The 10,904-nt window shown below is 39.6% G+C and overlaps 1 long non-coding RNA gene across 1 annotated transcript; it reads left to right on the top strand.

Annotated features, from left to right (window-relative positions):
* The first annotated feature begins 6,715 nt into the window (after positions 1 to 6,715).
* Positions 6,716 to 7,230, top strand: LOC112447166 (uncharacterized). The gene is made up of 2 exons (XR_003035277.2): positions 6,716 to 6,931; positions 7,037 to 7,230. It is a non-coding gene; the product is annotated as an uncharacterized lncRNA (long non-coding RNA).
* The last annotated feature ends 3,674 nt before the right edge of the window (positions 7,231 to 10,904 follow it).

The following is a 10,904-nucleotide window of genomic DNA, read 5'->3' as shown; positions in this document are numbered from 1 at the left end:
CTGTTCCTTGTGCTATTTTGATTTGTCCTTTCTCTCACACACATTTTTAAAAATTATTCCTTGTTCAATGTCAAAATACACTTTGTGGTAATGTCAATTGTTATACAAATGTAAAAGTAATTGTTAGCATAGGCTGTGCTTTGAAATGAATATGCTCTACTTTTATTAACAATGATTATAAACATTAAAATTCCTAATATTTATTTTCATTTTTAGAGGCTGTTTAGGGCTGCCCTCTGGATCTTAAGCCCATTTCATTTCTAATAGTGTAAGGCAGGTCATGAGCAAGAAAGAGAAAATTCTTGGACTTCATTTCATCCCTGCTTAAATATTTACCTAACTCTTGTAAGAATTTTATCATTTATAAAAGCTGCTCTGAATGAGAGACTCGAATATGTGAGACAGTAAGACACTGAGGTATTAAGTCTCCTTGTCCCAGTAGAGCCCTGTCAGTGCAAGCAGGCAGTGCTGTGACTGGGACAGTGGGATGCAAATCAGGACTCAAAGCCAGGACTTGGAGGGCAAAGCATAACTCATGAGTGAAAGAGGGAGAGGGAGTGGCCAGGATCAGATATTCTAAACTGAACAGGCAGTGAATAACAAAGTGTCAGTTGTGTCCAACTCTTTGCAACCCATCAACTGTAGCCCACCAGCATCCCCTGTCCATGGAATTCTCCAGGCAAGAATACTGAAGTGGGTAGCCATTTCCTTCACTAGGGGTTCTTCCCAATCCAGGGATCGAACCCCAGTCTCCTGCATTGCAGGCAGATTCTTTACCATCTGAGCCATCAGGGAAACCCAAAGAACAGTACACAAAGCCAATGTTCTTTAGGCATCATAAGATGAAGCAAGAAGGTCAGTGAGAAGATGAGGCAAAAGACTGGGAGGAGATATGTTGAATCAGGACAAATGATTACCAGCTATAGTGTTGGGACTTCCCTGGTGGTCCAGAGGTCAAGCATCTGTCTCGTAATGATTAGGACGTGGGTTTAATCTGTGCTTGGGGAATTACCATCCCACATGCCCAGGAGCAACTAAGGCCAGATGGCACAACCACTGAGCCACAACTAGAGAGTCCATCACTTCAACAAAAGATCCCACATGATGCAACTAAGACCCAATATAGCCAAACTTGGGGGGAAAAAAGAGCTATGGTGTTAAGTTCTGGGCTTCCTTGGTGACTCAGTCAGTAAAGAATCTGCCTATAATGAAGGAGACCACCTATAGTAAGGGAGACCAAAGTTCGATTCCTGAGTCAGGAAGATCCTCTGGAGAAGAAAATGGCAACCCATTCCAGTACTCTTGCCTGGAAAATCTAATGGACAGAGGAAGCTGGTGGGCTACAGTCCATGGAGTCACAAGAGTTGGGCATGACTTAACAACTAAACCACCACCACCACCACCACCAGTGTTAAGTTCTAGTCCTGGTGATGCTGTCCAACAACAGCTCACTCTGCTTATTTTCACCTATCCAAGATCGGCAGCATCCCTCAACCACTTCTGCCCTAGGATGAAACACACTAGGGGTGCAGCTTTGATGCTTAGATGTATAAAGTCGAATCCTCCACAATTTCTCTGTCATATCGGTTCTGACTTGGTCAAGGGTAGGTTGTGTCGCTTCAGGAACAACACTGGATTGTGGCAGGGACAAGGGCAATCTGTGGACCTGGAACAGCTCTCAGACTATGTGTCTGAGTTCCATAAAGAAGCAAATCATCCAATATTAACTCCCTATTCTTTGAAGCACTAAAATGAAGTTGACATTTCTCGCAGGAAGATACCTGAATACCCTCCAAAAAAACTCTAGCTTTTCTCTTTGAAAAAGCAGTCTAACAATTTCACAAACATCAATAAAAAATGAGCACGAGGATTCTGTTTTGGCATCTCCTAGGACCAGAGCACGTGGAATTTTCAACCACATTTATTACACTCTCTAAGGGAACAACACATACATGTCATCAGTTTGCAATGCAGTGTTGTTAAGCTATTCCACACTGATTCTTTTTCATTTCTCTTCTGTGTCATTAGTGGTTTGCAGCTGCCTGCTAGAGATGACACAGTGAACAGGCTATCTGAGTCTTATAAATAAACTCTTGTTGGCTAAATGTTTGTATTTGCAATTTGGGGTGGAATTTTGGCACATAAAAGATCATTTCCTTGAATCATATTGTGTGTGTTTGTATGTATGATTAATTAGTTGTACTGAGTTCTTATGTGAAGAGAGAATGAAAAAGCAAAGTCCATAATCAGATCATTTTTCCATTAATATCTCAAAATATGGCATTTTAGGATAATTTTTATTCTGCTATAAATGCATAATGAAATACATGACCATCTTCCTTTCTTTGTAGGATATTTTTGTTATAATTATTTGTGACTTCTTTTCTCATAAAATGCATACACTTAAAACTGGACTTTGCTTTTTAAAGATCATCTAAAGACTAAAATTAAATGTATCCCTGTATTAAGGAAGCCCCCTCACACACACTTACATGGATTATATATCTATCAGTGAGAATTATTATTCAAGTTTACAGACAGTCTTAAAATGGAAGTGGTGGCCAATGAAACATGAACTCATCTTATCATCATTAAACTAGATACATGTATTAGCAATAATATTTGAGGGATAAAAGAGTGGTTCCCAGCAGGCTGGCCTCCCAACAGGAGGAACTGACCACCTGCCCAGCTCCGAGAAAACTTGCCACAGCCCTGTCCACCACCCTCCTCATCACATTAGATGAGGAGCAGAGCTTCATTGAACAGAAATGTGGATGTGGCAACCTCCCCAGCAATCCTGCCTTGTCATTTGGCTCCACTGGGACCCAGTCCCTTGATGGAACCAGAGCTGGGGCTACTGCTCTTACTCCCCAGCTGTGGACTCATCTGCTGGCAAAGTAAGACTGGGGCAAAGGTCCCTCCACCCTGTGACACCACCCTGGTATCATCCCAGCCCGTGTTCAGGTCAGGCAATGGGTGGATGTTCTATAATCATGCTGTTCAACACCCCTCACAACCTACACTCTACCAGGACAGAGTCTTTCTTCCAGGGCTGGAAAACTTGGATAGACTTGATTTGGATAGACCTCTGGGTCCGCCCAGGAGTACATGGATGACCAGAGTCCCACACATCTGCTGCTGTCCCCGTCACCAAGATTTCTTCCCAGGATGTTGCTTTGGCAGGCCTGCTGTGTGTGCTGCTTAGCTATGTGCTTTGTTGGCATAACAATGACAACAGGTAACAGCTTACTATAGAAGAACTATTTACTGGGCTAAAGGCTATTAGCCTTCACAACAGCCTAAAGAAGTAACAAAATTATCTTTATTTAAGAGATGGAAATTGAAGACAAAAGAATGAATTTGACCTTATCTACTTAGATAATAACTCATGGGGGTCATATTTTAAACTCATATTGGACTTTAAAGCCTTTACTCTGAGTCTATATAGTATTATTTCAATTATTCAAACTATTGAAAAGAGAAAAGTTAACTACCTTGTTAAATAAGTTCTATACCATCTTCACTTCACTGTTGACAAAACAAAATTTGCTGCAGTGTCTGAAACTTCACGGAGTGCTGGCAGAGGTCAAGTGTTCAAACTGCCTTGAATAGCAAAGAGAGGCAGGTGCTGCCTCTAGCATTTGTGGGCCTAGAGCAAAACAGAAAATGGAGGATGACATAACACACGTCTAATATTTAAAGTTTATTCATCAAGCTAATAATTCATCAATAAAACATATTCTGTCCTCCTACCTTGATAAGTGGACCCTAATAGAAACAGGATCTATCTATCTATATCTATATATATATATATATATATATATATATATAGGAGAAGGCAATGGCACCCCACTTCAGTACTGCTGCCTGGAAAATCCCATGGACAGAGTAGCCTGGTAGGCTGCAGTCCATGGGGTCACTAAGAGTCGGACACGACTGAGCGACTTCACTTTCACTTTTCTCTTTTCGTGCACTGGAGAAGGAAATGGCAACCCACTCCAGTATTCTTGCCTGGAGAATCCCAGGGACAACGGAGCCTGGTGGGCTGCCGTCTATGGGGTCGCACAGAGTCGGACACGACTGAAGCGACTTAGCATAGCATAGCATATATGTATATGTGTATGTATATGTATCTGTATATATATACTCACATATGTACATTTCAGATCAGATCAGATCAGTCGCTCAGTCGTATCCGACTTTTTGCGACCCCATGAATCGCAGCACTCCAGGCCTCCCTGTCCATCACCAACTCCCGGAGTTCACTCAGACTCATGTCCATCGAGTCAGTGATGCCATCCAGCCATCTCATCCTCTGTCGTCCCCTTCTCCTCTTGCCCCCAATCCCTCCCAGCATCAGAGTCTTTTCCAATGAGTCAACTCTTCACATGAGGTGGCCAAAGTACTGGAGTTTCAGCTTTAGCATCATTCCTTCCAAAGAAATCCCAGGGCTGATCTCCTTTAGAACGGACGGGTTGGTTCTCCTTACAGTCCAAGGGACTCTCAAGAGTCTTCTCCAACACCACAGTTCAAAAGCATCAGTTCTTCAGCGCTCAGCCTTCTTCACAGTCTAACTCTCATATCCATACATGACCACAGGAAAAACCATAGCCTTGACTAGACGAACCTTTGTTGGCAAAGTAATGTCTCTGCTTTTGAATATGCTATCTAGGTTGGTCATAACTTTCCTTCCAAGGAGTAAGCGTCTTTTAATTTCATGGCTGCAGTCACCATCTACGACTGCAAATCAGCAAAGTAGTAAAGATAGCTTAGTTGAATTATTATTATTTTAAATTATTTATTTATCTTTGGCTACATGAGGGCTTTCTCTAGCTGCTGTGGGTGGGCTTCTAGTTTCAGTGGCTTCTCTTGTGGTGGCGCATAAGCTCTAGTAATGGGCTCAGTAGTGGTGGTGCTTAGGCTTAGCTGCCCCATGGCATGTGGAATCTTCCCAGACCAGGGACTGAACCCATGTTCCCCGGCATATTCTTAACCACTGGGCCATCAGGGAAGTCCTTGAATTATTATTGATCTTGTCTGAATGCTCTCTTTAGGTCTATTGTGCTGGAACAAATCATAAAATTAAGAGATACATAATTCATTAAATATTATATGCTTTTGATAAAATTTATTTTTGCCTTCATTTCAAGCAAATATATTGATATTTTATAATCAATATTTTTACATAATTTGGGTCCTATTTCCAGCAACAACAGACTAGCCTTTCTTTCTCAAGACATTGTAGCTCTTCGATAGATCATATTAATTTCTACTCACAGAATCTTCATTTTTCTGAAAGTTGCACCTGAACTTTTTATGACATTTTAAAGGTATTCCTTATATTTGGAAATTAACCATGAATTTTACAAATCACTTTTAAACACTATAATGAGATCATATGTAATAAATTATCACAGAGGTTATTGCAAAATATTTTAAATGTAGCATATAAATTACTATCAGCTATACAGCAATTTTACCTCTTCTTAAAGCAATAACCAGGTCCACACAGTATTTAAGTTCTGCTTTAAATTTTTGCAATATCAGGATATTATTTTGAGATTTTAAATGTAGTACATTGCTAAGTTTTTTTTCAGCTCTCTCTTCAGTCATGGCTATACCTGATCTACAATGTCTGGAAAACAGTCTTTCCAGAAATCTGTTTGGGAATTATTTATATGTGAATCTTCTTCACAGTCATGAAAATATTTCCATGACCTTATTTCTCCTATACATTTTAAGAAATGTCTCTTGTTTTATATGTTGTTACTTATTATACAGATTAGGGTGAAAATGCTTTTCTAAATTGAAAAAAAATAATAGTCACTTAAAAACTGAGATAGCTGTTTTGGTTTTTCCATATCCAATAACTGTGAAGAGAACAAATTCAAAATTACTTTTATTATCTGTGAAAGCCCATGATTCACTTTTTGAGAATTTTTTTGTTTAGCTTAATTCTTCTAGCGTGCCTTGTGTCTGTTCTACATAGAGTCTAATTGCTTTATCAGTCTTGAAATGACGTTTTCTTATATACTGGACAGTTCTTGGGAAGAACCTTAGCAGGGAGGAAGCCAAGGGAATAAACACCCTGACCTCCGTCTCTTCCCTCTTGCTGATAACCTGCCCTACCTTCCCACTGGCCAAATCCAAGGGAAGCCAGAAGGGTCACATAGAAGCTGTTGGTTACAACACTGAAATCTGTCTCAAAGATTTGGTTGGTGTGTCCGTTCCCAGTGGCTGCAGGTAAGTGAAGGCTTACCCCTGTTCCCTTCTTAAGGGGATTACCCTTAGGTGATTGAGGTCACCTTACCTAGAGGCTCCTGGGAGTTACACATCTTCTATGACTGACTGGGAAAGTGCTACACAAACCCTGCTCCCTTGCCTCAAGGTTGAAAAGATCCTGCGTCATAATATATGCTCCAATGCTTCCCCTAGGATCATATCACATGAAACCACTTTCTTATGAGACTCCTTCTCATTCCCCATCTGCCCCACACCCCCACTCTAGAGAACCTGACATAAGAAAGTTGTTGTGTTCAGTCACTTAGTCGTGTCCAACTCTTTGTCCAACTCTTTTAATAAACCCCATGGACTGCAGCACGCCAGGCTTCCCTGTCCTTCACTACCTCCCAGAGTTTGCTCAAACTCATGTCCATTGAGTCAGTGATGCCATAAAAATGAATGAAGTCATAAAGATCAAGCCCTGGGGCAGAGAGCAGGGTGGAGAAGGACAGAGAATAGATCTGAAGACCTGCTAATGGGTGCTACCCGGCACACTGGAACATCAAGCAGCTGTGCCCACCCCAAAACACGTTACCCCACTCTTCCTTACTAACAGATCCTGACTACGTTTGAGAGTAAAATCTCCTCTCCTATTCTCCGTATCCCCTGAAGCTAGGATGGCCATGTATCCCAATCAGGCCAGTGAGATGTAAGTAGAAGTCTCAGGACAGACTGTCTCTTCCTTACTAATTAGAAAGACAGAGATACATGCAGAGAAAGACATTTTGCCCTTTCCTCCTGCCCCTTCTTCAAGGCTGAGACTTGAAGCCTGAAGCCTGGAAGAGCAATAGCCATCTGGTGATCATGATCTGAAAACTATGAGGACAAAAGACAGTGTGTAAAAATCTCAATGGAATGAGATTCTGGGTCCCTGTGGTGCTGGTCTGGACTGCCTACCCCCAGGCTTCTTGTTGTGCAGGAAAAGTAAAGCCTCCCCTTTTTAAACTACTTTTAGATTTTCTGTTATTTGTGGCTGAACTCATTCCTGCTACAGTAGCCATTACAAGAACAGAGCTATACCAGAGCCTCAGAGATTCATCTTAGCAGAGTAGCACCATCTATAACATAATACCTCTTACCACTGAGTATTTAGTCCATTTTAGCGCACCCAGGGCAGTGGAAAATAAAGGCAGGCAGTCTGGTGGGACAGATCCATGTTTTAATCATGCACAGAGTCATGATTCTGCAAATGCTCGGCATGCAGGACGATTTTAACAGGTGCAGGAAAATTAGCCAAATGGAAAAGGGCTGAGGCTTAAGGCAGGTCTCTGAGTGTCATCCAAAAATGTGTCTGGGAATTACTGACCAGTGGAAATGCATGGCTCTGGTTTCAAATCTTGCCCCAAGATTTGAGTATTGTCACAGCAAAGTATCCAAGTGCTTTTTGGGCTGATATTACACATATTCTCCAGGAGGAATAGTTTTCTGGGTCAAGTCACATTTATAGTACATGGACCCAGACATAAGTGCCTTATTTAAATAGCAATGAACCATGTGATAAGTGCTAATACTTCTGACAAGTGTTAAAACTGAGGATCTATTTTTTTTTAAAGCCTTGTGGGTAACATCTTTCTCCATGTGTTATATACATGATTTTATAGTCAAGTACCAGGAACAATAGCTCTGGGCTTGAATGATTAGAGAATAGGCGGATTATGAGAAGTAACTAACAGTAGCCCAAACCAATTTTGTCATATCCTGTACTGATGTACAAAAGACAACTTTTCATAGTTTTCAGGCAGAGACAGTAAAACATTGTTTGGCCCCCTAAAAGATGCTGTAGAAGATGTTTTTATGAGCCATGTTAATACCAGATGTGGACCATCAGAATACACATTACACACAGATGCACTCACAAACACACACAAACACCACCCCGGTAATCATCCTTCTGTGTTCATTCAGTTATTTTGTAGTTTGAACCTAGTGTTCCTTCTAGCTTTGAACATGAATCCCATAGTTGGAAACCAAACTCAGCCAAGACTTATATGGAAGAGAATCAATGCTAAATGATGTAAGAAACTTTATTCCTGGAGATCATAATTTCTGGATGTAAAATATTCCTAGGAGAAAATCTAAAGTCTGTTCTTGCCAATGACAAAAACAATGAGTCTGACTAAATTTGATTGGTTTGTGAATCAAAACACATTTGACTGGTGTATTTAATACAATAATGACCACATGGAAAAGCAATTTGTGAAGAAACACTCACTTTAGACAAGAAATGGTCGAGGTAGCTTTCAGGCCCTCTAAAATTCATCTTCAAGTCTGGAGTGGCTGGCCACTTCATTGCTAATTCATTTATTCAGTATATAATGACATTTGCTACATGATCAACCAAGTATAGGAATTTTAAAGACATCAGTGGCAAAGTTCCTCATTTTCATAACAGAGACAAATCCATAAGGGAAAAAGTACAGCTATAAACACACGCATGCAACACACACACACACACACACACAATAGGGCTGTGACATCATACAACCCCAGAGGGAAATGGGAAAAAAAATGTCAGGAAAAAACTTCACAGAAATATTTGGGCAGAATATTAGTGAACCAGTGAGAGTCTGTCCACTTAATACTGAAAGTAAGAAGAGAATGCCAAATAAAATGCATCACATAGACTATAAATATGGACACAGGGGCAATTGAAAGCCCAAGTCTGTAAAGACAGAATGAGGCTTGATCATTACAGCTCTTGTCTGGCACAAGAGGATTTGAATTTTAATGGTCATAGGAGCCCAAGGAAGGATTTTAAGCATGTAACATGAGGAGATATATATTTTATGAACCACATTTATGTGGTTATACTGGAGGAGATGGAGAGTTGAGACACAGAGATAATGTGCAGTATAAAAGAAATGGAGAGAAACTGGAGTAAAACAGTGATTCAGCTAACAGGATCGACAGTTCTTAAGAGATACTTAGATGTGGAAATGGGTGAAAAAGGAAACCTGATAACATTTCTTAGCTTTTTTTTTAACTTTAGAAATTTAGGTGGATCATATGGCATTCAATAATATAGGAAATATAAAAAAGAACAGATACATGGAAGACAGTGAATAGGATAGTTCAACAATGGTTATATAAAACACACTAGTAGAATTTTCTAGTGGACATCTGGAAATACAGATATGAACTTTAAAAGAAAGGTAGAAAAGCAAAATCACTAAGAGTAAGATAGAATTTAAAGCAAAACTACTGAATACAATCTCTCATGGAAAGCATTATGGAAAAAAGAAAAGAATTAAGGATAGGTTCTTTATTTTTTTTAATTTTATTTTATTTTTAACTTTACAATGTTGTATTAGTTTTGCCAAATATCAAAATGAATCTGCCACAGGTATACATGTGTTCTTAGAAAATATTTCATTTCAGGTCACACAAGGGATGAGATAGGGGTTCCCTGATAGCTCAGTTGGTAAAGTATCTGCCTGCCATGCAAGAGACTTCGGTTCAATTCCTGGATCAGGGACATCCCCCGGAGACGGGATAGGCTACCCACTCCAGTATTCTTGGGCTTCCCTGGTGGTTCAGCTGGTAAAGAATCCACCTGCAATACGGGAGACCTGGGTTCAATCCCTGGGTTGGAAGATCCCCTGGAGAAAGGAATGGCTGCCCACTCCAGTATTCTGGCCTGGAGAATTCCATGGACTGTATAGTCCATGGAGTCTCAAAGAGGCAGACATGACTGAGCAACTTTCACTCTCAAGAGATGAGAGGATGCTAATTTTAAATTCCAATCCTTACACCCAACTTACTCATTTCTCATTTTGTGTGCATTTGTTATGTATTTGGATTTTTCACTTAAGATTCAATTTTAACAGAAATCCAAGTTTAACAGAATTCAAGTTTAAGATTCAAGTTTAACAGAAAAAAACTGAATTTGAACACCATTTTGATAAGTTGTACTAAATATTTTCAGATGAGTCTCAATATGAACATATATTATTCATATTGTTTTGCATTTGTATCAAGAGTTCTAATCATTTTGAAAGAAAAGATAGAATAATCTACCTAGTAACTTTAGGAAAATATCTTTGTAAAAACTCCCCAAACTATTCCAAAACTACATAACATAGTGTTAAACAGCTCTCCAGAGTGACCAGACCCTATATTACATATTCAAGGATGAAAACTTGGCAATCTGTCTAGAGGAATATAAAGAATATGTAAATCTGTCTATGGAAAACAAGACATATTTAGGTATGTAGGTTTCAAGGAATGTTATCACTGGGTTAACAGACTTTCAGATTTTTAATTTTCAGAGACTCTTAAAAGAGATTGGATATTTAGAAACAGTAGCCTTCCTATCTGGAGACTATTGAGAACAGCAATAAAATACAGTGTCCCATCTGTTATTTGAAAAAGGAAATTTTAACTGAAATGGCTACTTTATATGTATGACACCAAGAAGTTTAACTAAATTAATCAACTGATCTAAGATAATGTAGCTTTGTCCTTGACAGGCTGCAATAGCTGAGTAAAATTAACTACAGTCCCAGTTTTACTTTCTTACTCTTACAGTAGTAGACTTAAGAACCTTAAGATTAACATGTCTTTTAGCAAGACAGTCTTTACGCCTTAGCACTTGACACTGTTTTCTTTTCCAAGTATTTTTC

Source organism: Bos taurus, chromosome 6 (assembly GCF_002263795.3).
Source record: "Bos taurus isolate L1 Dominette 01449 registration number 42190680 breed Hereford chromosome 6, ARS-UCD2.0, whole genome shotgun sequence".
Classification (NCBI taxonomy): Eukaryota; Metazoa; Chordata; class Mammalia; order Artiodactyla; family Bovidae; genus Bos; species Bos taurus.
This window is presented reverse-complemented; position numbering and strand designations above follow the sequence as displayed.